General features: G+C 45.9%; 1 long non-coding RNA gene across 1 annotated transcript in view; it reads right to left on the bottom strand.

Moving 5' to 3' along the window:
* Positions 1-9,210, bottom strand: part of LOC136794977 (uncharacterized) — a 31,934-nt gene extending 22,724 nt beyond the window's left edge. Inside the window, exons 1-3 of the long non-coding RNA XR_010842521.1 lie at positions 8,919-9,210; positions 6,951-7,155; positions 4,909-5,112 (exon numbers count right to left, since the gene is read on the bottom strand). This is a non-coding gene — a long non-coding RNA (uncharacterized lncRNA). The remainder of the gene's footprint in view (positions 1-4,908; positions 5,113-6,950; positions 7,156-8,918) is intronic.
* Between the last annotated feature and the right edge of the window lie 3,801 nt (positions 9,211-13,011).

Below are 13,011 nucleotides of genomic sequence, written 5' to 3'. Positions count from 1 at the left end.
CTTGCCCAAGAAGCCAATTAATGCTCAAAGCAAACACACACACACACACCCCTTTTCCTTCCTTCTTACACAGAATAGCCTTTCAAAGCTTTCCCAGCTCAGTTGTTCTATGGGTGATGGATGTCAAGTGGCTGCTCCCACATCCCCAGTTCAGTGAAATGTATTCATCAGACACCAGGAATTAAGCATTTGCAGGGAGAAGATACCCATTTGTTTACATTCAGGAAAACCAGCTCGAATTGCTTCGACCTAAAACAAAAACTAACCCTCAAAAGAAACACAACTTCATGAAACTATTTTCCTTTAAAGCTGTGCCTCATAAGGGAACAAAACAAAACAAAAACTAGGAAGGAATTCTCAAGAAATGTATCATGCCACATTATCTGAGGACGCAAACTGAAGGTGAATGGGGAATACATAAACCAAAGAGCTGGCAGGGTCTACTGCTGGGGCAGGGAGAGGCCTATCAATTATTGATACTTTTCCTTTTATAGACATGTGTGATGCACTCCACACTGGCTCTAACGTATACAGAGGGAAAGAGGAGAGAAGACTTAAGATTCTCTTACTGGCCCAGAGTGCTGACACTTCTTTTCTGCTCCAGGTGCAGTGGGACCTTGAGAGTTTAGGGTGATGCCCTCTGCTCAGATGAACTCTGGCCAAGCGCTGGAGGATGGGAAGCCCAGCAGATGTCAACACTAGGATGGTCCAAATGAATGCAGGTTTATGCCTTTCCTTCTCCACGGGAGACCCTGGGAGATAGTATCTCACAGCCTCACACCAGATGCTAATCAGATTATATCCAGATGCTCTATGAACATGTGTCAGCAGTTGAAAAGACCTATTCTAATTGGGACAAAATTACTTTTTTCCAGTGCTGTAGGTAAAATGCACAAGTAAAAGTATAACTCTGGGGTTGTTGAAATACACCCTAAGGTGCTTTATTTTTCTTTAGTACAAAGAAAGTCCAGGTTGAGCACATAGTGTACGTGCTTGCAATACGTCTGTGTGAAGGACAAGAGTGAGGAGAGAAAGGAATCAGGCAGCTTCCCTAGCTTCCTTTGCTTACAGATGATACTTCTCATGGGTTTAAGATTCCGTCCCCTGATTTGAGGGCTATCTAGGTTTTAGTAGATCCTTTCTTTCTGGTTGACTGGGGGGCTCCTAACGTTAACAAGCATAACTGAGTTTCATACTGAAGAATAACCCGAAGTATGTTCTTGTGCATTTAGTGCAGAATTTATGTTTTTCAACAGATGCTTCAACCTCTGCTTGTTGAGTGCCTGTCTTATGCACGGGGCAGCGGGGAGACACCAGGGAACACTGGCATAGACAGCTGTGACCTTTCAAGGAACTCAGAGTGTGGCAGCAGAGACAGACAAACAGGAAATTGCAACACATGTGGAAACACTGTGATAGAGGGAGATTAAGATGCTAGGGTCCTCCAGCTTCAGCCTGGCGAGGGGGATGGTCTGAGAAAGTCTCCAGGGTGAAGCCAGTCTCCAGGGTGAAGGAGCTGGGGAAAGTAGAGGTGAGAGAATGGTGTCCTTAAGGTAGAGAAAACATGCCCTGTTCTATGTCGGTGGCTGTAAATCACACAAATTCTGGTTAGGAGATAAATCACTAAAACTGGGTAAAAGTAGACTGGGCTTGACCAGAAAGCAGCAAGTTCCATACAATTAAGCATATGCAGAGACTGGATTAAAATTTCAGGGAATTATAAAAAGAGATTTCTAGACTAGATAGGAGACTGTACTGGGTCTATGTCCCCAACCCCAGAGCCAACCCAAATACCCAAAGGTAGAGTTCAGAAATGTGGCCTAGTTAGTCTTTAGGCAAATAAATCAAAACCACAGTAAGATACCATTTCACACCCATAGGTATACGAAGCCATTAGGATGTGGAGGTAATGGAATCTTCTGTATTGTAGGTAAGAGAAATGACACAGCTTCTGTAGAAAACTGTATGATGCTCCCTGAACAGTTAAACATACACTTACTATATGATCCAGCAATTGTACTTCAAGGTATATACCCAAAGGAAGTGAAAGCAGAGACTCAAACAGACATTTGTACACCCTCGTTCCTAGCAGCATTATTCACAATAGCCAAAAGGTGGCATCAACACACGAATGGATTAACAAAATGTGGTATATACATACAGTGGAATATTATTCAGCCGTAAAAGGGAATGCAGTTCTGACACAAGCCACAACATGAATCAACCTTGAAGACATTATCCTCAGTGAAATGAACCAGACACAAACGGACAAATAATATATGATTCCACTTAGATGAAATATGTAGACTGGACAACAGAAAGCAGACCAGAGGTTACCAGGGGCCAGGAATGGGCAAGTATTGCTTAATGGTTACAGAGTTTCTGTTTGGGGTCAAGAAAAATGTTTGGAAATAGTAGCGATGGCTGTACAACAGCGTGAATGCACTTAAGGTCAACGAATCGTGCAATTAAAAATGGTTAAAATGGTAAATTTTACGTCATTTATATGTTACCGCGATTGAAAAATAAAAAGCTTCCTTGCTGATTTTGAAAAAGGCCGTCCATAGAGCAGTTTTGGAGAACCACTGGTCTAGGAGTTTCAGAGGCTAAGAAAGCCAAAGCATTTGCACAGCATTAAACTAGAACAAACTGTAGGGTCTTCCTATGGGATGTAGCTAGCTTGTGAGTACAGATGAACTCCAAGCCTTTCGGGGATCTGCCCGAGCCAATAACGGGCCTCCCTCTGACGAAAACAGTCAATGAAATCCAAGGTCTTTCTCCAGGGAGGGTAGAAGTTTGGGGGTAGTTCACCTTTTCTGCCCACTTCCATGAATCACCCATGGAGAAATTCCATTTCTTTGTGTCAAAGCTACCCAACAGAAGCCAACAAACATTCACCTTCCCTTCAGCAGACACACCAGATTTCATATGCACACACACACACTTTGAGTCTTTGAACTTGCATCAGTTTCCAAAAGGTGGGAAAGGAGGAAGGAGAGTATAGGTGAGTGTGTTAGCCTGGGTTCCCTAAAAAGCAGACCCTGAGCCAAAGGCTTGAGTGCAGGTAGGTTTCTGTGGGAAATGGTGCCAGGGAGCAGGACTGAAGGATGGAGGGTTAGCACGGAAGAAATGAAAAGTCTAGACTGGGAATTGTTATGTAGTTGGACACCTATATGGGCAAGAAATTATCCCATAGGACACTTTGAGAAGCCAGGTGAAAGAGAAGCCAGGACTGCCCACCTAGGAATTGAAAAAGGGAAATATTTATCCATTGGCTCAGTTCCTCAGCATCAAGAACGACCTCACGAGCACTAACTTCTTGCACTACGCACGTTGGGTTGCGTGTGCAAGAAAGGAGAGAAGACCCAGGGCAGGAAGCAAGAGGCAAGGGGCCCAGAACAAGGACCCAAGGAGAGGCAGCGGCAGGCTGGGTGTGCATGAAGTTGTTGACGCCTGGGCTGACCTCACTGGCAGAGCAGCAGGTGCAGTAAGAGGCTGGACCAAGAGGAGTGAAGTGTTGTACAAGACGGGTCCAGTGTGATACAAAATCACCCTGCAGTTCTAAGCAAGTTTAGCACTAACTAGTGCATGGATTCACGAGCTCCCCGGGGGGTGCAAACGGTTTGCCTACTAAGCACCAGATCAGTCCATAGACTCGTCTACACTCGGAGGAAGACGGCAAAGATCGATTGGGAAAAGAGGCGATATTGCTCATAACAGAACAGCTTTTGTTGCTTTGATTTGTAACTTTGAGCCACTGTAAACCACAGGAAATTTAAAAAAAAAAAAACACGTTTTATTCTTTCCATCATTCATCCCAAGTGGGATGCTTTCCCCTAAACTCCCACTAGTTTTTAAATTTAGAAGCACTCCCTTGCAGGGGCACGGGGGTGGGAGCTGGGGAGTGGCGTGTAACTTTAACTCAGTGGTTCTCAAAGTGTGGTTCCAAAGTAGCAGCAGCAGCACTTGGAAACCTGTCAGAAATTCAACTCCTTAGGCCCCATCCCAGACTGCCTGGATCAGAACCCCTGGGGTGGGGCCCAGCAGTCTGTTTTAATGGTCCTTCCAGGGCATTCTGATGTGCATTCAAGTTTAAGAACGGTTGGCTCGGGCCTCCCTGGTGGCGCAGTGGTTAAGAATCTGCCTGCCAGTGCAGGGGACACGGGTTCGAGCCCTGGTCCGGGAGGATCCCACATGCCGCGGAGCAGCTAAGCCCGTGCGCCACAACTACCAAGCCTGCGCTCTAGAGCCCACGAGCCACGACTACTGAGCCCGTGTGCTGCAACTACTGAAGTCCGCGTGCCTAGAGCTCGTGCTCTGCAACGAGAAGCCACCGCAGTGAGAAGCCTGTGCACCGCAACGAAGAGTAGCCCCCCTTCGCCACAGCTAGAGAAAGTCCACGCGCAGCAATGAAGACCCAACACAGCCAAAAATGAATAAATTTAAACAAAAAGTGTTACCCTTGTAGCTCTGTCACACTAGCAAAGAACTCAGACATATCAACTGCATAAGACAAATGTTAGGGCCCACAATCCAAAACTTACAAAACTGTCTGCAGTGTATAGCACAGTTTTAGAATTAAAAAAAAAAAAAAAGAAGAAAAAAAAAAAGAACGGTTGCCTCAGAACAGCACTTAATGAATCAGTCACATGCTTTAGACCAGGTTTTGAGAATCTCCCTTTAGCGAAAGGGGCATGAAATTATGACTGAGTTTTCGTTTGATACCAGCAAACACTGAATATGCTTTTGCATTAGTTTCCTGGGGCCACTGTGACATATCACCACAAAGCAAGCAACTGAGAACATCAGAAAGTTTCCCTCTCACAGTCTGGAGGCCAGATGCCCCAAATCAAGGTGCTGGCAGGGCCATCCTCCCTCTGGAGGCTCTAAAGGAGGATCCTTCCTTACCTCTTCCAGCTGCTGGTGGCTCCTGGCGTTCCTTGGCTTGTGGCCACCTTATTCCAGTCTCTGCTTCATCTTCGTAGGGCTTTCTCCATCCCTGTGTCTTGGTGTGTGTGTGTCTCTCTCCTTTCTGCTGTCAGAACACCAGTCACCGGATTTAGGGCTTGTCCTAAATCTCAGGTGATATCATCTGGAGATCCTCAATTATATCTGCAAAGACCTCTATTGAGAAGGTCACATTTATAGGTACTGGAGGTAAGACTCGGGCAGATCTCTTTGGGGGGGGTCAAAATTCAACCCACTACAATTTCCAAGAAACTAGAATTTAGCATCTTCATAAAACTCACCAGTTGTTTTTTTGTTTTCAAAGAACAGTTAAACACATCTAAAAACCACACCCGGCACCTCCCTGGTGGTGCAGTGGATAAGACTCTGAACTCCCAATGCAAGGGGCCCGGGTTTGATCCCTGTTCAGGGAACTAGATCCCACATGCATGCCGCAACTAAGAGTTCACATGCCACAACTAAGGAGCCCACCTGCCGCAACTAAGATCCCATGCAACCAAATAAGTAAACAAATATTGAAAAAAAATAAAAATAAAATACACGACCATTGATCACCTTTTCCTTCCACAGGCAACAAGCCAACAGAATCGCATGTAACTGGGACGTCTATTCCCCATTGTGTACAAACATTATCACCCGATACAGATGCTCCAAAATACAATGACTCCTTGTCCCTGGCTGATCAACTAAGCCCGTCTCCCTCCTTTACCCCAGATGTCCAGGAAGCATATTAATTAATCACAGTCAGATGCCTGGTTGCTCACAGGTGATTACTGCCCTACGAAGCTGAAGGACACAATTACTGCCCCAAACACTCACTTCCCAGGAATCCTCCTGTCACCTCTGCTCCAAACAAGGGCTCGCTACGTGCTGACCGTCTGTCCCATGGGCCACTCCTGTTGCTGGCCCCAGCGCCCTGCTCTCTATCTTTCCCCCAGTCTGACCACAGCAATAGGAGAAAGATGGTTTCTTCTCTACCACATCGCCCCAAGCATGGTTACAGGCCTCTCAACTTAGGCATAAGCCCAAGCCCATCCCAGCTCTCCTGCTGAGACAGTTCCTATCTCTGTCTGGCATGGGACCATCTTGTTGTACATTCCTCCAGGGCACAATTCACATTCTATTCCTTAAGAATGGTGCCCTCATGGGCCATGGGCTCCCCTGGTGGCGCAGTGGTTGAGAATCCGCCTGCCAATGCAGGGGATACGGGTTGGAGCCCTGGCCCGGGAAGATCCCACATGCTGTGGAGCAACTAGGCCCGTGAGCCACAACTACTGAGCCTGCACGCCTGGAGCAACAAGAGAGGCCATGATAGTTGAGAGGCCCGCGCACCGTGATGAAGTGTGGCCCCCACTTGTCGCAACTAGAGAAAGCCCTTGTGCAGAAACGAAGACCCAACACAGCCAAAAATAAATTAAAAAAAAAAAAAAAAAAAGAATGGTGCCCTCATGGGCCATGCATGATCACTGCCCTGACATAGCCAGACAACACATCCACTCCTGGGACCTCTCCATGCCTCAGAATCTTGGCCCAAGTCCCCTCCAGCCTGACTGTGAAGGAAGTCCTCTCTTCCCCCCAAAGTCATTGGCAATGGAGTCATCCATTCCCTCCAGGGGAAGTACCTCCGCAGCCTCACCCTCAGATATGTGGTCTGACCCCACAGCCCAGGAAGATACTTCCCCAAAGCTCTGACATTCTAACAGGTCCCCAACTAAATGCAACTTCAATCATACCCCTGCTATCCTCGTTACAAGCGTAATTATTAAAAGACATTAAAGGCATTAGACATTACAGCAACAGAAACACAGATTTTAAGAAAGGAAAGTAAACTTTCTCATGTACTTGCCAAGGATCAGTCAAAAGCTCCCATTCTGGAAATGGTGTAAATATGGTCTGGCCCCCAGCACTAGCTAACTTTGAATCTCTCTGCGGCTCACAGATGGTATGCCATATGGATCAGATCCAAAGGCTTGATTACTTACTTGGTCCTCGTCCTTTCCTAGATCAGCCCTGTTGGAAAAGAATGAGAGGAAGCACTGTGGTGTTCCACTGGGAGAATAAATGGAGTCGTGTCCTGTCTGGAGTTCAACCAGCATGTCAAAGGCACCTCCTGTTCTCACTTGATGTCTCATAACTTCCCCCAGCAGAGCTGGCTCCTAGGCTTGGAAGCTGCGTGATGAATTTTACCTGAAAAAGAAGGATCTTGATGGGGGTGAGGCAGGAAGGAGAAGTAATCAGAGGCAACCAAGTTGAGCCATTTCATCTCTTTCCTTGGCTTACCCTACTTGGGGTTCATGTGTTCATTTATATACTTGGGTTTCATTTCATCTCTTAGCAAAGGAGAACTCCTCTTTGCCTCTCACATGTTGTATCTTTCCTTTCTATCTGGGACATAGACAGAGCCACAAACATGCCCAAGGGCACACCGCTGGCAAAGGGCAGAGCCAAGATATAAAATGTGAGAAGTCTGAACCTGTGCCTGGTTCCCTTTTAAAGGATCCCAGGTCTCCAGAGGCATCTGAATAGTACCAGTCAAATATATTATCTTCTGGTTGGTTCCAGATAGGTTTTCCTACTGTCTTTTTCTGTCTGACTTATTTCACTAAACATAATACCCTCCAGCTCCATCCATGTTGCTGCAAATGGCAAAATTTCATTCTTTAATGGCTGAGTAATATTCCATTGTGTGTGTATGTTTGTGTGTGTGTGTGTGTGTATACACACACACACCACATCTTTTTTATCTGTTCATATGTTGATGGACACTTAGGTTGCCTCTATATCTTGGCTATTATAAACAACGCTGCTTTGAACATTAGGATTGGCCTCAGTCTTTAAAAAAAAAAAGATTCATTTACAGGACTGTGTGAATGGCATTACTTTGCAGGGCAAAGAACAGGGAGAGGGAGGAGGAGGAGGAGGAGGAGGAGGAGGAGGGGGAGGAGGAGGAGAAGGAGGAGGGGAAGGGGGAGGAGGGGGAGGAGGGGGAGGAGGGGGAGGAGGAGGAGGAGGAGGAGGAGGGGGAGGAGGAGAAGGAGGAGGAGGAAGAAGAGGAGGAGAAGGAGGAGGAGGAGGAGGAGGGGGAGGAGGAGGAGGGGGAGGAGGAGGAGGAGGAGGAGGGGGAGGAGGAGGAGAAGGAGGAGGAGGAGGACTGCCCCAATGATGTGAGAGACTCCTTTCAGGGGAACATGTGTTTCTGGGTATCATTTATCTTATGTGTGAGGTTGGATCTACTCAAAATACTGGCCTAGCAGTTGAGAGGCTACAGAAGGTACAAAGGCAGGACCGGATGCTGGAGAAGTTCCCCCCATCCCAGACCCTTAAGGGTGGTCAGCTATGTATTTACAGCTGTTTGGTGATGGGTCAGGGCAAGGGGTAAGAGGGTGGAAAGCACTGGCAGGAGGTGGGGTAATTAGCAGCTGTGCAGCAGCACTGCTGCCCTTCTGAGCCTAGAGCACTGCTCAGATTCTACTCTGTGTGGTCCCAGAAGATACTCTGAGGGCCATATGGAGGAAGCAAACATTTTTCTTGAGTCATTGGGCCAGTTCAGTGCAGACTTCAGTTTAGACACTTGGGAACATTTCTCTGGAGATTCAGTGACCCTTCTGAAAGCACTCATAGTTGTGACCTTGGCTGGAGATATTTAACACAGGGAAGGCTAGCAAGCCATCCCTAAAACCACTGGTAAAAAACTGGTAAAAACAAAAAGTGCAGGATGCTGACCCAGGAGGAGATCAAGAGAAACTCATAAAACGAAACAGCTTCTCTGAAGAATGAGACTGGGCAAGGGAGGAAGGTTAAGGGTCATCATCTCCTCAGTTCAACTAAGAAATAGGAAGGTGGGAATCTCCAGGTGAAGCCCCAGAAATGACGGTGAAGCAAGGCAGACTGGTTAGTAGTCAAGGGCTCCAGGAAAGTGAGGGTTGCAGAGTTAACATACTGGGGGTTACCTGAGTCTTCTGCCGTGCCTTACACTTTACACTAGATAACTCGGATAACTAGATGATCGGAAAGTTTTCTTTTCGCAGGCCAAACTTCGGCTTGAAAAAAGAGACATCAGAAGAGCCAAGTAGACCTTCATGAGAGCAGGAAGGTTTTCTGACTTATTCATTGTTTTATCCCCAATCCTAGAATAATGCACACAGTAGGTACTCAATAAATATCTGAGGAATGAGTATGTTGTCCAGTGAATTCAGCTCAGTGGTTTTCTTCCACAGCCTCTGCCTTTGTATGAAGGCGGAGGTCTCTTCCAGTTTTTCGAGGGCAGCATTTTGGGTGATGGGGGGCTTCATGCAATCTGGATAATCTTTGCGTGAGTCATTACATTGTTAAATTAGTTACTTTATGCTTTTCATTCAGCAGATCTCTGGGGGGCGCTTACTCTGTGCAGGCACTGAGCTTAGCACGTGTTGAATACAATGGTGAGCAAAATAGGTGTGCACTGGCTTGGAGCTCACCGTCTCATAGACTGTAGCTCTCCAAGGCCATTGTCGAGGATGGAGGCTTTAACTAACCAAACTATGTAACCAAACCAAAGCAAGCAAGTCAAAAAAGCAACTACATCCAAAGCAGTGGCCCTACGGCCTTCAGAACTTCTCATGGCCACTGAACAAAGTCATGGTCATGGCCACATGACCAGTTGGTCTAGGCAAGGAGGAACCTTGAGAGGTTTAGATTGGCCCCCCTGTATTAGTCACAGGAGGCTGAGTTATGCTGTAGCAACAAATGAACACTGAAATCTCTACAGTTTAATACAACAAAGGTGTTCAGCTGACCCTTGAACAACAGGGGTTTGGACCGTGTGGATACACTTACATGCGGATTTTTTCCCACAGTAAATACTACAGTACTAAAGCATCCAAGGTTGAATCTATGGATGCGAAATCTCAGATACAAACGAAGCTTGGATATGGAGAAACCATGCATTCTGGGGCCAACTATAAATTATATTCAGATTTTCAACTGGGTGAAAGGTTGGAGCCCCGAGTCGTTCAAGGGCCAACTGTATTCCTTATTGAAACAAAGCTTGTTATGGATGACTTGTTCCATACAGTGACTCAGGGATCTGGTCTGCTTCTATCCAGTGATTCAGCATCTCAATCTGTGCATCCTGGTCACCAGGGCTTGGGATGAGAGACTGCAGACAAAGGCCTAGGGTTGACATCTCACTTTCCCTCAGTTCCTTGGTCAGTACTAGTCACATGACCCCACCCACCGCAGAGGGGCAGGGAAGTGGGAAGGAACACATGGATATTCAGTGAGCATTACATGTCTCAACCACACCCATTCTTTACACAAAACGCCCCCTGAATCATCATTCTGCAGAACTGAAAGACAACTTTGAAACAGTTGATAGATGAAATTTAGAGGATAGATTTTGCAAATAAATGAGCCAATTTCTTTCCTGGGCTCTTTATCTGGGAATACTTTGGAAGTGAAAGGAATATAGTTAGTCCCCCCTGTTTCTAGGTCAGAGGAATTCATTATTGACTTCCATGTATGTTCCCAGCCCTTTGAGCTCTGTTAAGGGCCAGGAAAATTTCCTCTTCACCTCCATGTTTTCAGGTGGGAAGGTCTGTTCTTCCACCCTGGTAAAGAGAGATGAGAGAAAACCCTAGATTGTAGATAAATAAATTGGTTTCAATACCTCTAAAAATTTTATGGCAGTAGCATTACCTACCTTTTAAATGTGTGTCTTTGCAAACCTTTGTCCACTGGGCTCCTGTTTACAATAAGCATAGCTGATTGTACCTGAAAAATTAGAATAACATTTGCTTTTGCTAGATTCACTTTTTGCTACTGGATAGAAAGCATCAACTTCCTTCTTTGTGTTTCTTCTGCCACTGGGGCTTTTATTAAGGACTGTACCATCTCATTTATTTCTAATTCGGTTGCAGATTTTATTACCTACTCAATGTGCCCCAGTTCTGTCCTGGCTTGTTCAGGCGTATTTTCTAATAAACAACGGCCATGTAATTAGCACTAGACCCATGAAAGAAGAATATTGAGATATGATCATTTATCCCATTTGCTAATATAAGTTTAGTCCTGGGTAATGCTTTCCAGATCAACATGGATTTGCCTATTCTTAAACCTTCACTTCCTAGCGATGGTTCTTTCATTAGATCATAAATTATCTGATTATAATTCAGTGGCATGAACGCTTGACTTTGGTTTTTGCATTTAGAGCTGATAGCACTCGAAAAGTTGGTAGCTTTATTATGGAGTCCAAAGGCACTATTACTCCTTGAAATGGGAAAACACTATGCTTAGCTAGAGTTAAAAAAACAAAAACAATTTGGGGAAAATTCAGTAATGCAAACCTGATCATAGCCACAGGCACTAATAGGAAGCTCTGAGTGAAATTTTGCCCTGCAGCAGCTCAGCATCCAGAAGAAAAAAGCCTTAGTCTTAGAAGGAACGTGGAGCACTGGAGGGAATGCAAACATTCAAGGTGTAGAAGGCTGAGCTCGTGCTTTCCCTTTTCCCTTGTCATTTACTGAACAAGGATTTTTAGGAATCTTCCTTTTGACATTCCTTCAAAATATGTTTTGAGGCTCTACTATGTGTTATGCCCCAGAGGAACAGGCTGAAAAGACAGCCAGCATACCTGTGCCCTTGAGGAGTACAGGCTCTAATGGGGGAGAAGCATAAACTCACAAGTACATTATGCAGATAGGAGATATGCAGAGTCCCCAGCAAGCCTGAAGCAGAGGTACCTAATTCCAAGGGGCTTGGACCATCCTGGAGGAAGCAGATCTAAGCTGAGCCCTGAAGAACGAGGAGTAGTCTGTCAGGTGAAGGACAAGTAGAACAGGGAAGGTAGGGATGTGAGTGTTTTCAGTGGATGGAACAGCAGGTACAAAAGGCTGGGTGCAAGGCAGAGACCACGAGGAGACCTGGAAAGATCAGTGTGGTTGGACTTTCATGCTGTTTCTTCATCATATGCACGTCACGCCGTGCTTTCCAGCACTGGTGGTTTGCGTGTTCACGTCTGGACACCTCTCTGAGGCAGAATGAGCTGAAGACAGAGAGAAGGTGCCAGACTTGAGACCTTGCCTGACCGTAAAGGTTTCCTAGGTTATGGGTCTTGACCATGAGAACAGATACAACTACTTTCACATAGTCATCCTCTTACCTGGCTTGAGGCCTCCAGCTGGATGGAATTCACATAGCCGATGAAGTTAGACAAAAAGACCTCTGTGGTTCCTGAAGTTTTGGAGAAAAAAAATTCAACTAGTATCAGAAACTGCATAGCATGGAGGGAGTTCTGGGTATTGAGTAAAACAGAGGGAGAAAACGATATAGGACAGAGTGGCTGATAATTTACATAATAAAGAGCAGGTGAGGGAGAAGGGAACATGAGATGGAAAAAAAATCTGTGCACAGGGTATGTTTCAGGGTGGAAGAGAGAATCTGGGGGGAAAGCTGGTATCCATGTGCAGAGTAGTAAGAGGAGCAGTGATGGAGAGAGAGAATTTTAAGATGCTTGCTATGCTTTAAGAATTCACCTCTCCTTTGGCATTTCCCTGAGAGACAGTGTATAGCTTTGAAATAATGAGTATAGATTTATAATATTTTTTGGTTCCTGAATTGTACTCCTTTGAATGCATCACGTGGCTGAGACTGGGCCAGCTGGAGTCATAGGGTTTGGAGGATTGTAGAAACTCTCCCTTGGGAGGGTAGCTCCAACTCAATAAGTACAGCGCACACGACTGTTTGGAAATACATCCAATAGGTGATAATCCTGGTTCTTCCCGTTGGGATAGTTGTTACAGGAGGTACATTTTGGTGTGTCTGCCCAGCCCATGACTTTCTGTGTCTGAAAACTCTTTCCTCACCCACAAGAACTAGCACCCCACCGGCATGCTGGCACCTAGGAATCACCCCCTCTCCTCCAACAGGTGACTGGACCAGGAATGAGCACCTGACCCAAGTTGGGCCAAGCAGAGTTTCTTTCCTGAGAATAAGGGATTAAATGTGGGAGCTGTGGAGAGCCACCTATGTCCATGAGCTCCCCAAAGCTGCCAAAGCAGATCAACA

This window comes from Kogia breviceps, chromosome 10 (genome assembly GCF_026419965.1).
Source record: "Kogia breviceps isolate mKogBre1 chromosome 10, mKogBre1 haplotype 1, whole genome shotgun sequence".
NCBI lineage: Eukaryota > Metazoa > Chordata > Mammalia > Artiodactyla > Physeteridae > Kogia > Kogia breviceps.
The sequence above is the reverse complement of the archived record's forward strand: the minus strand, read 5'-3'. Positions and strand labels throughout refer to the sequence as shown.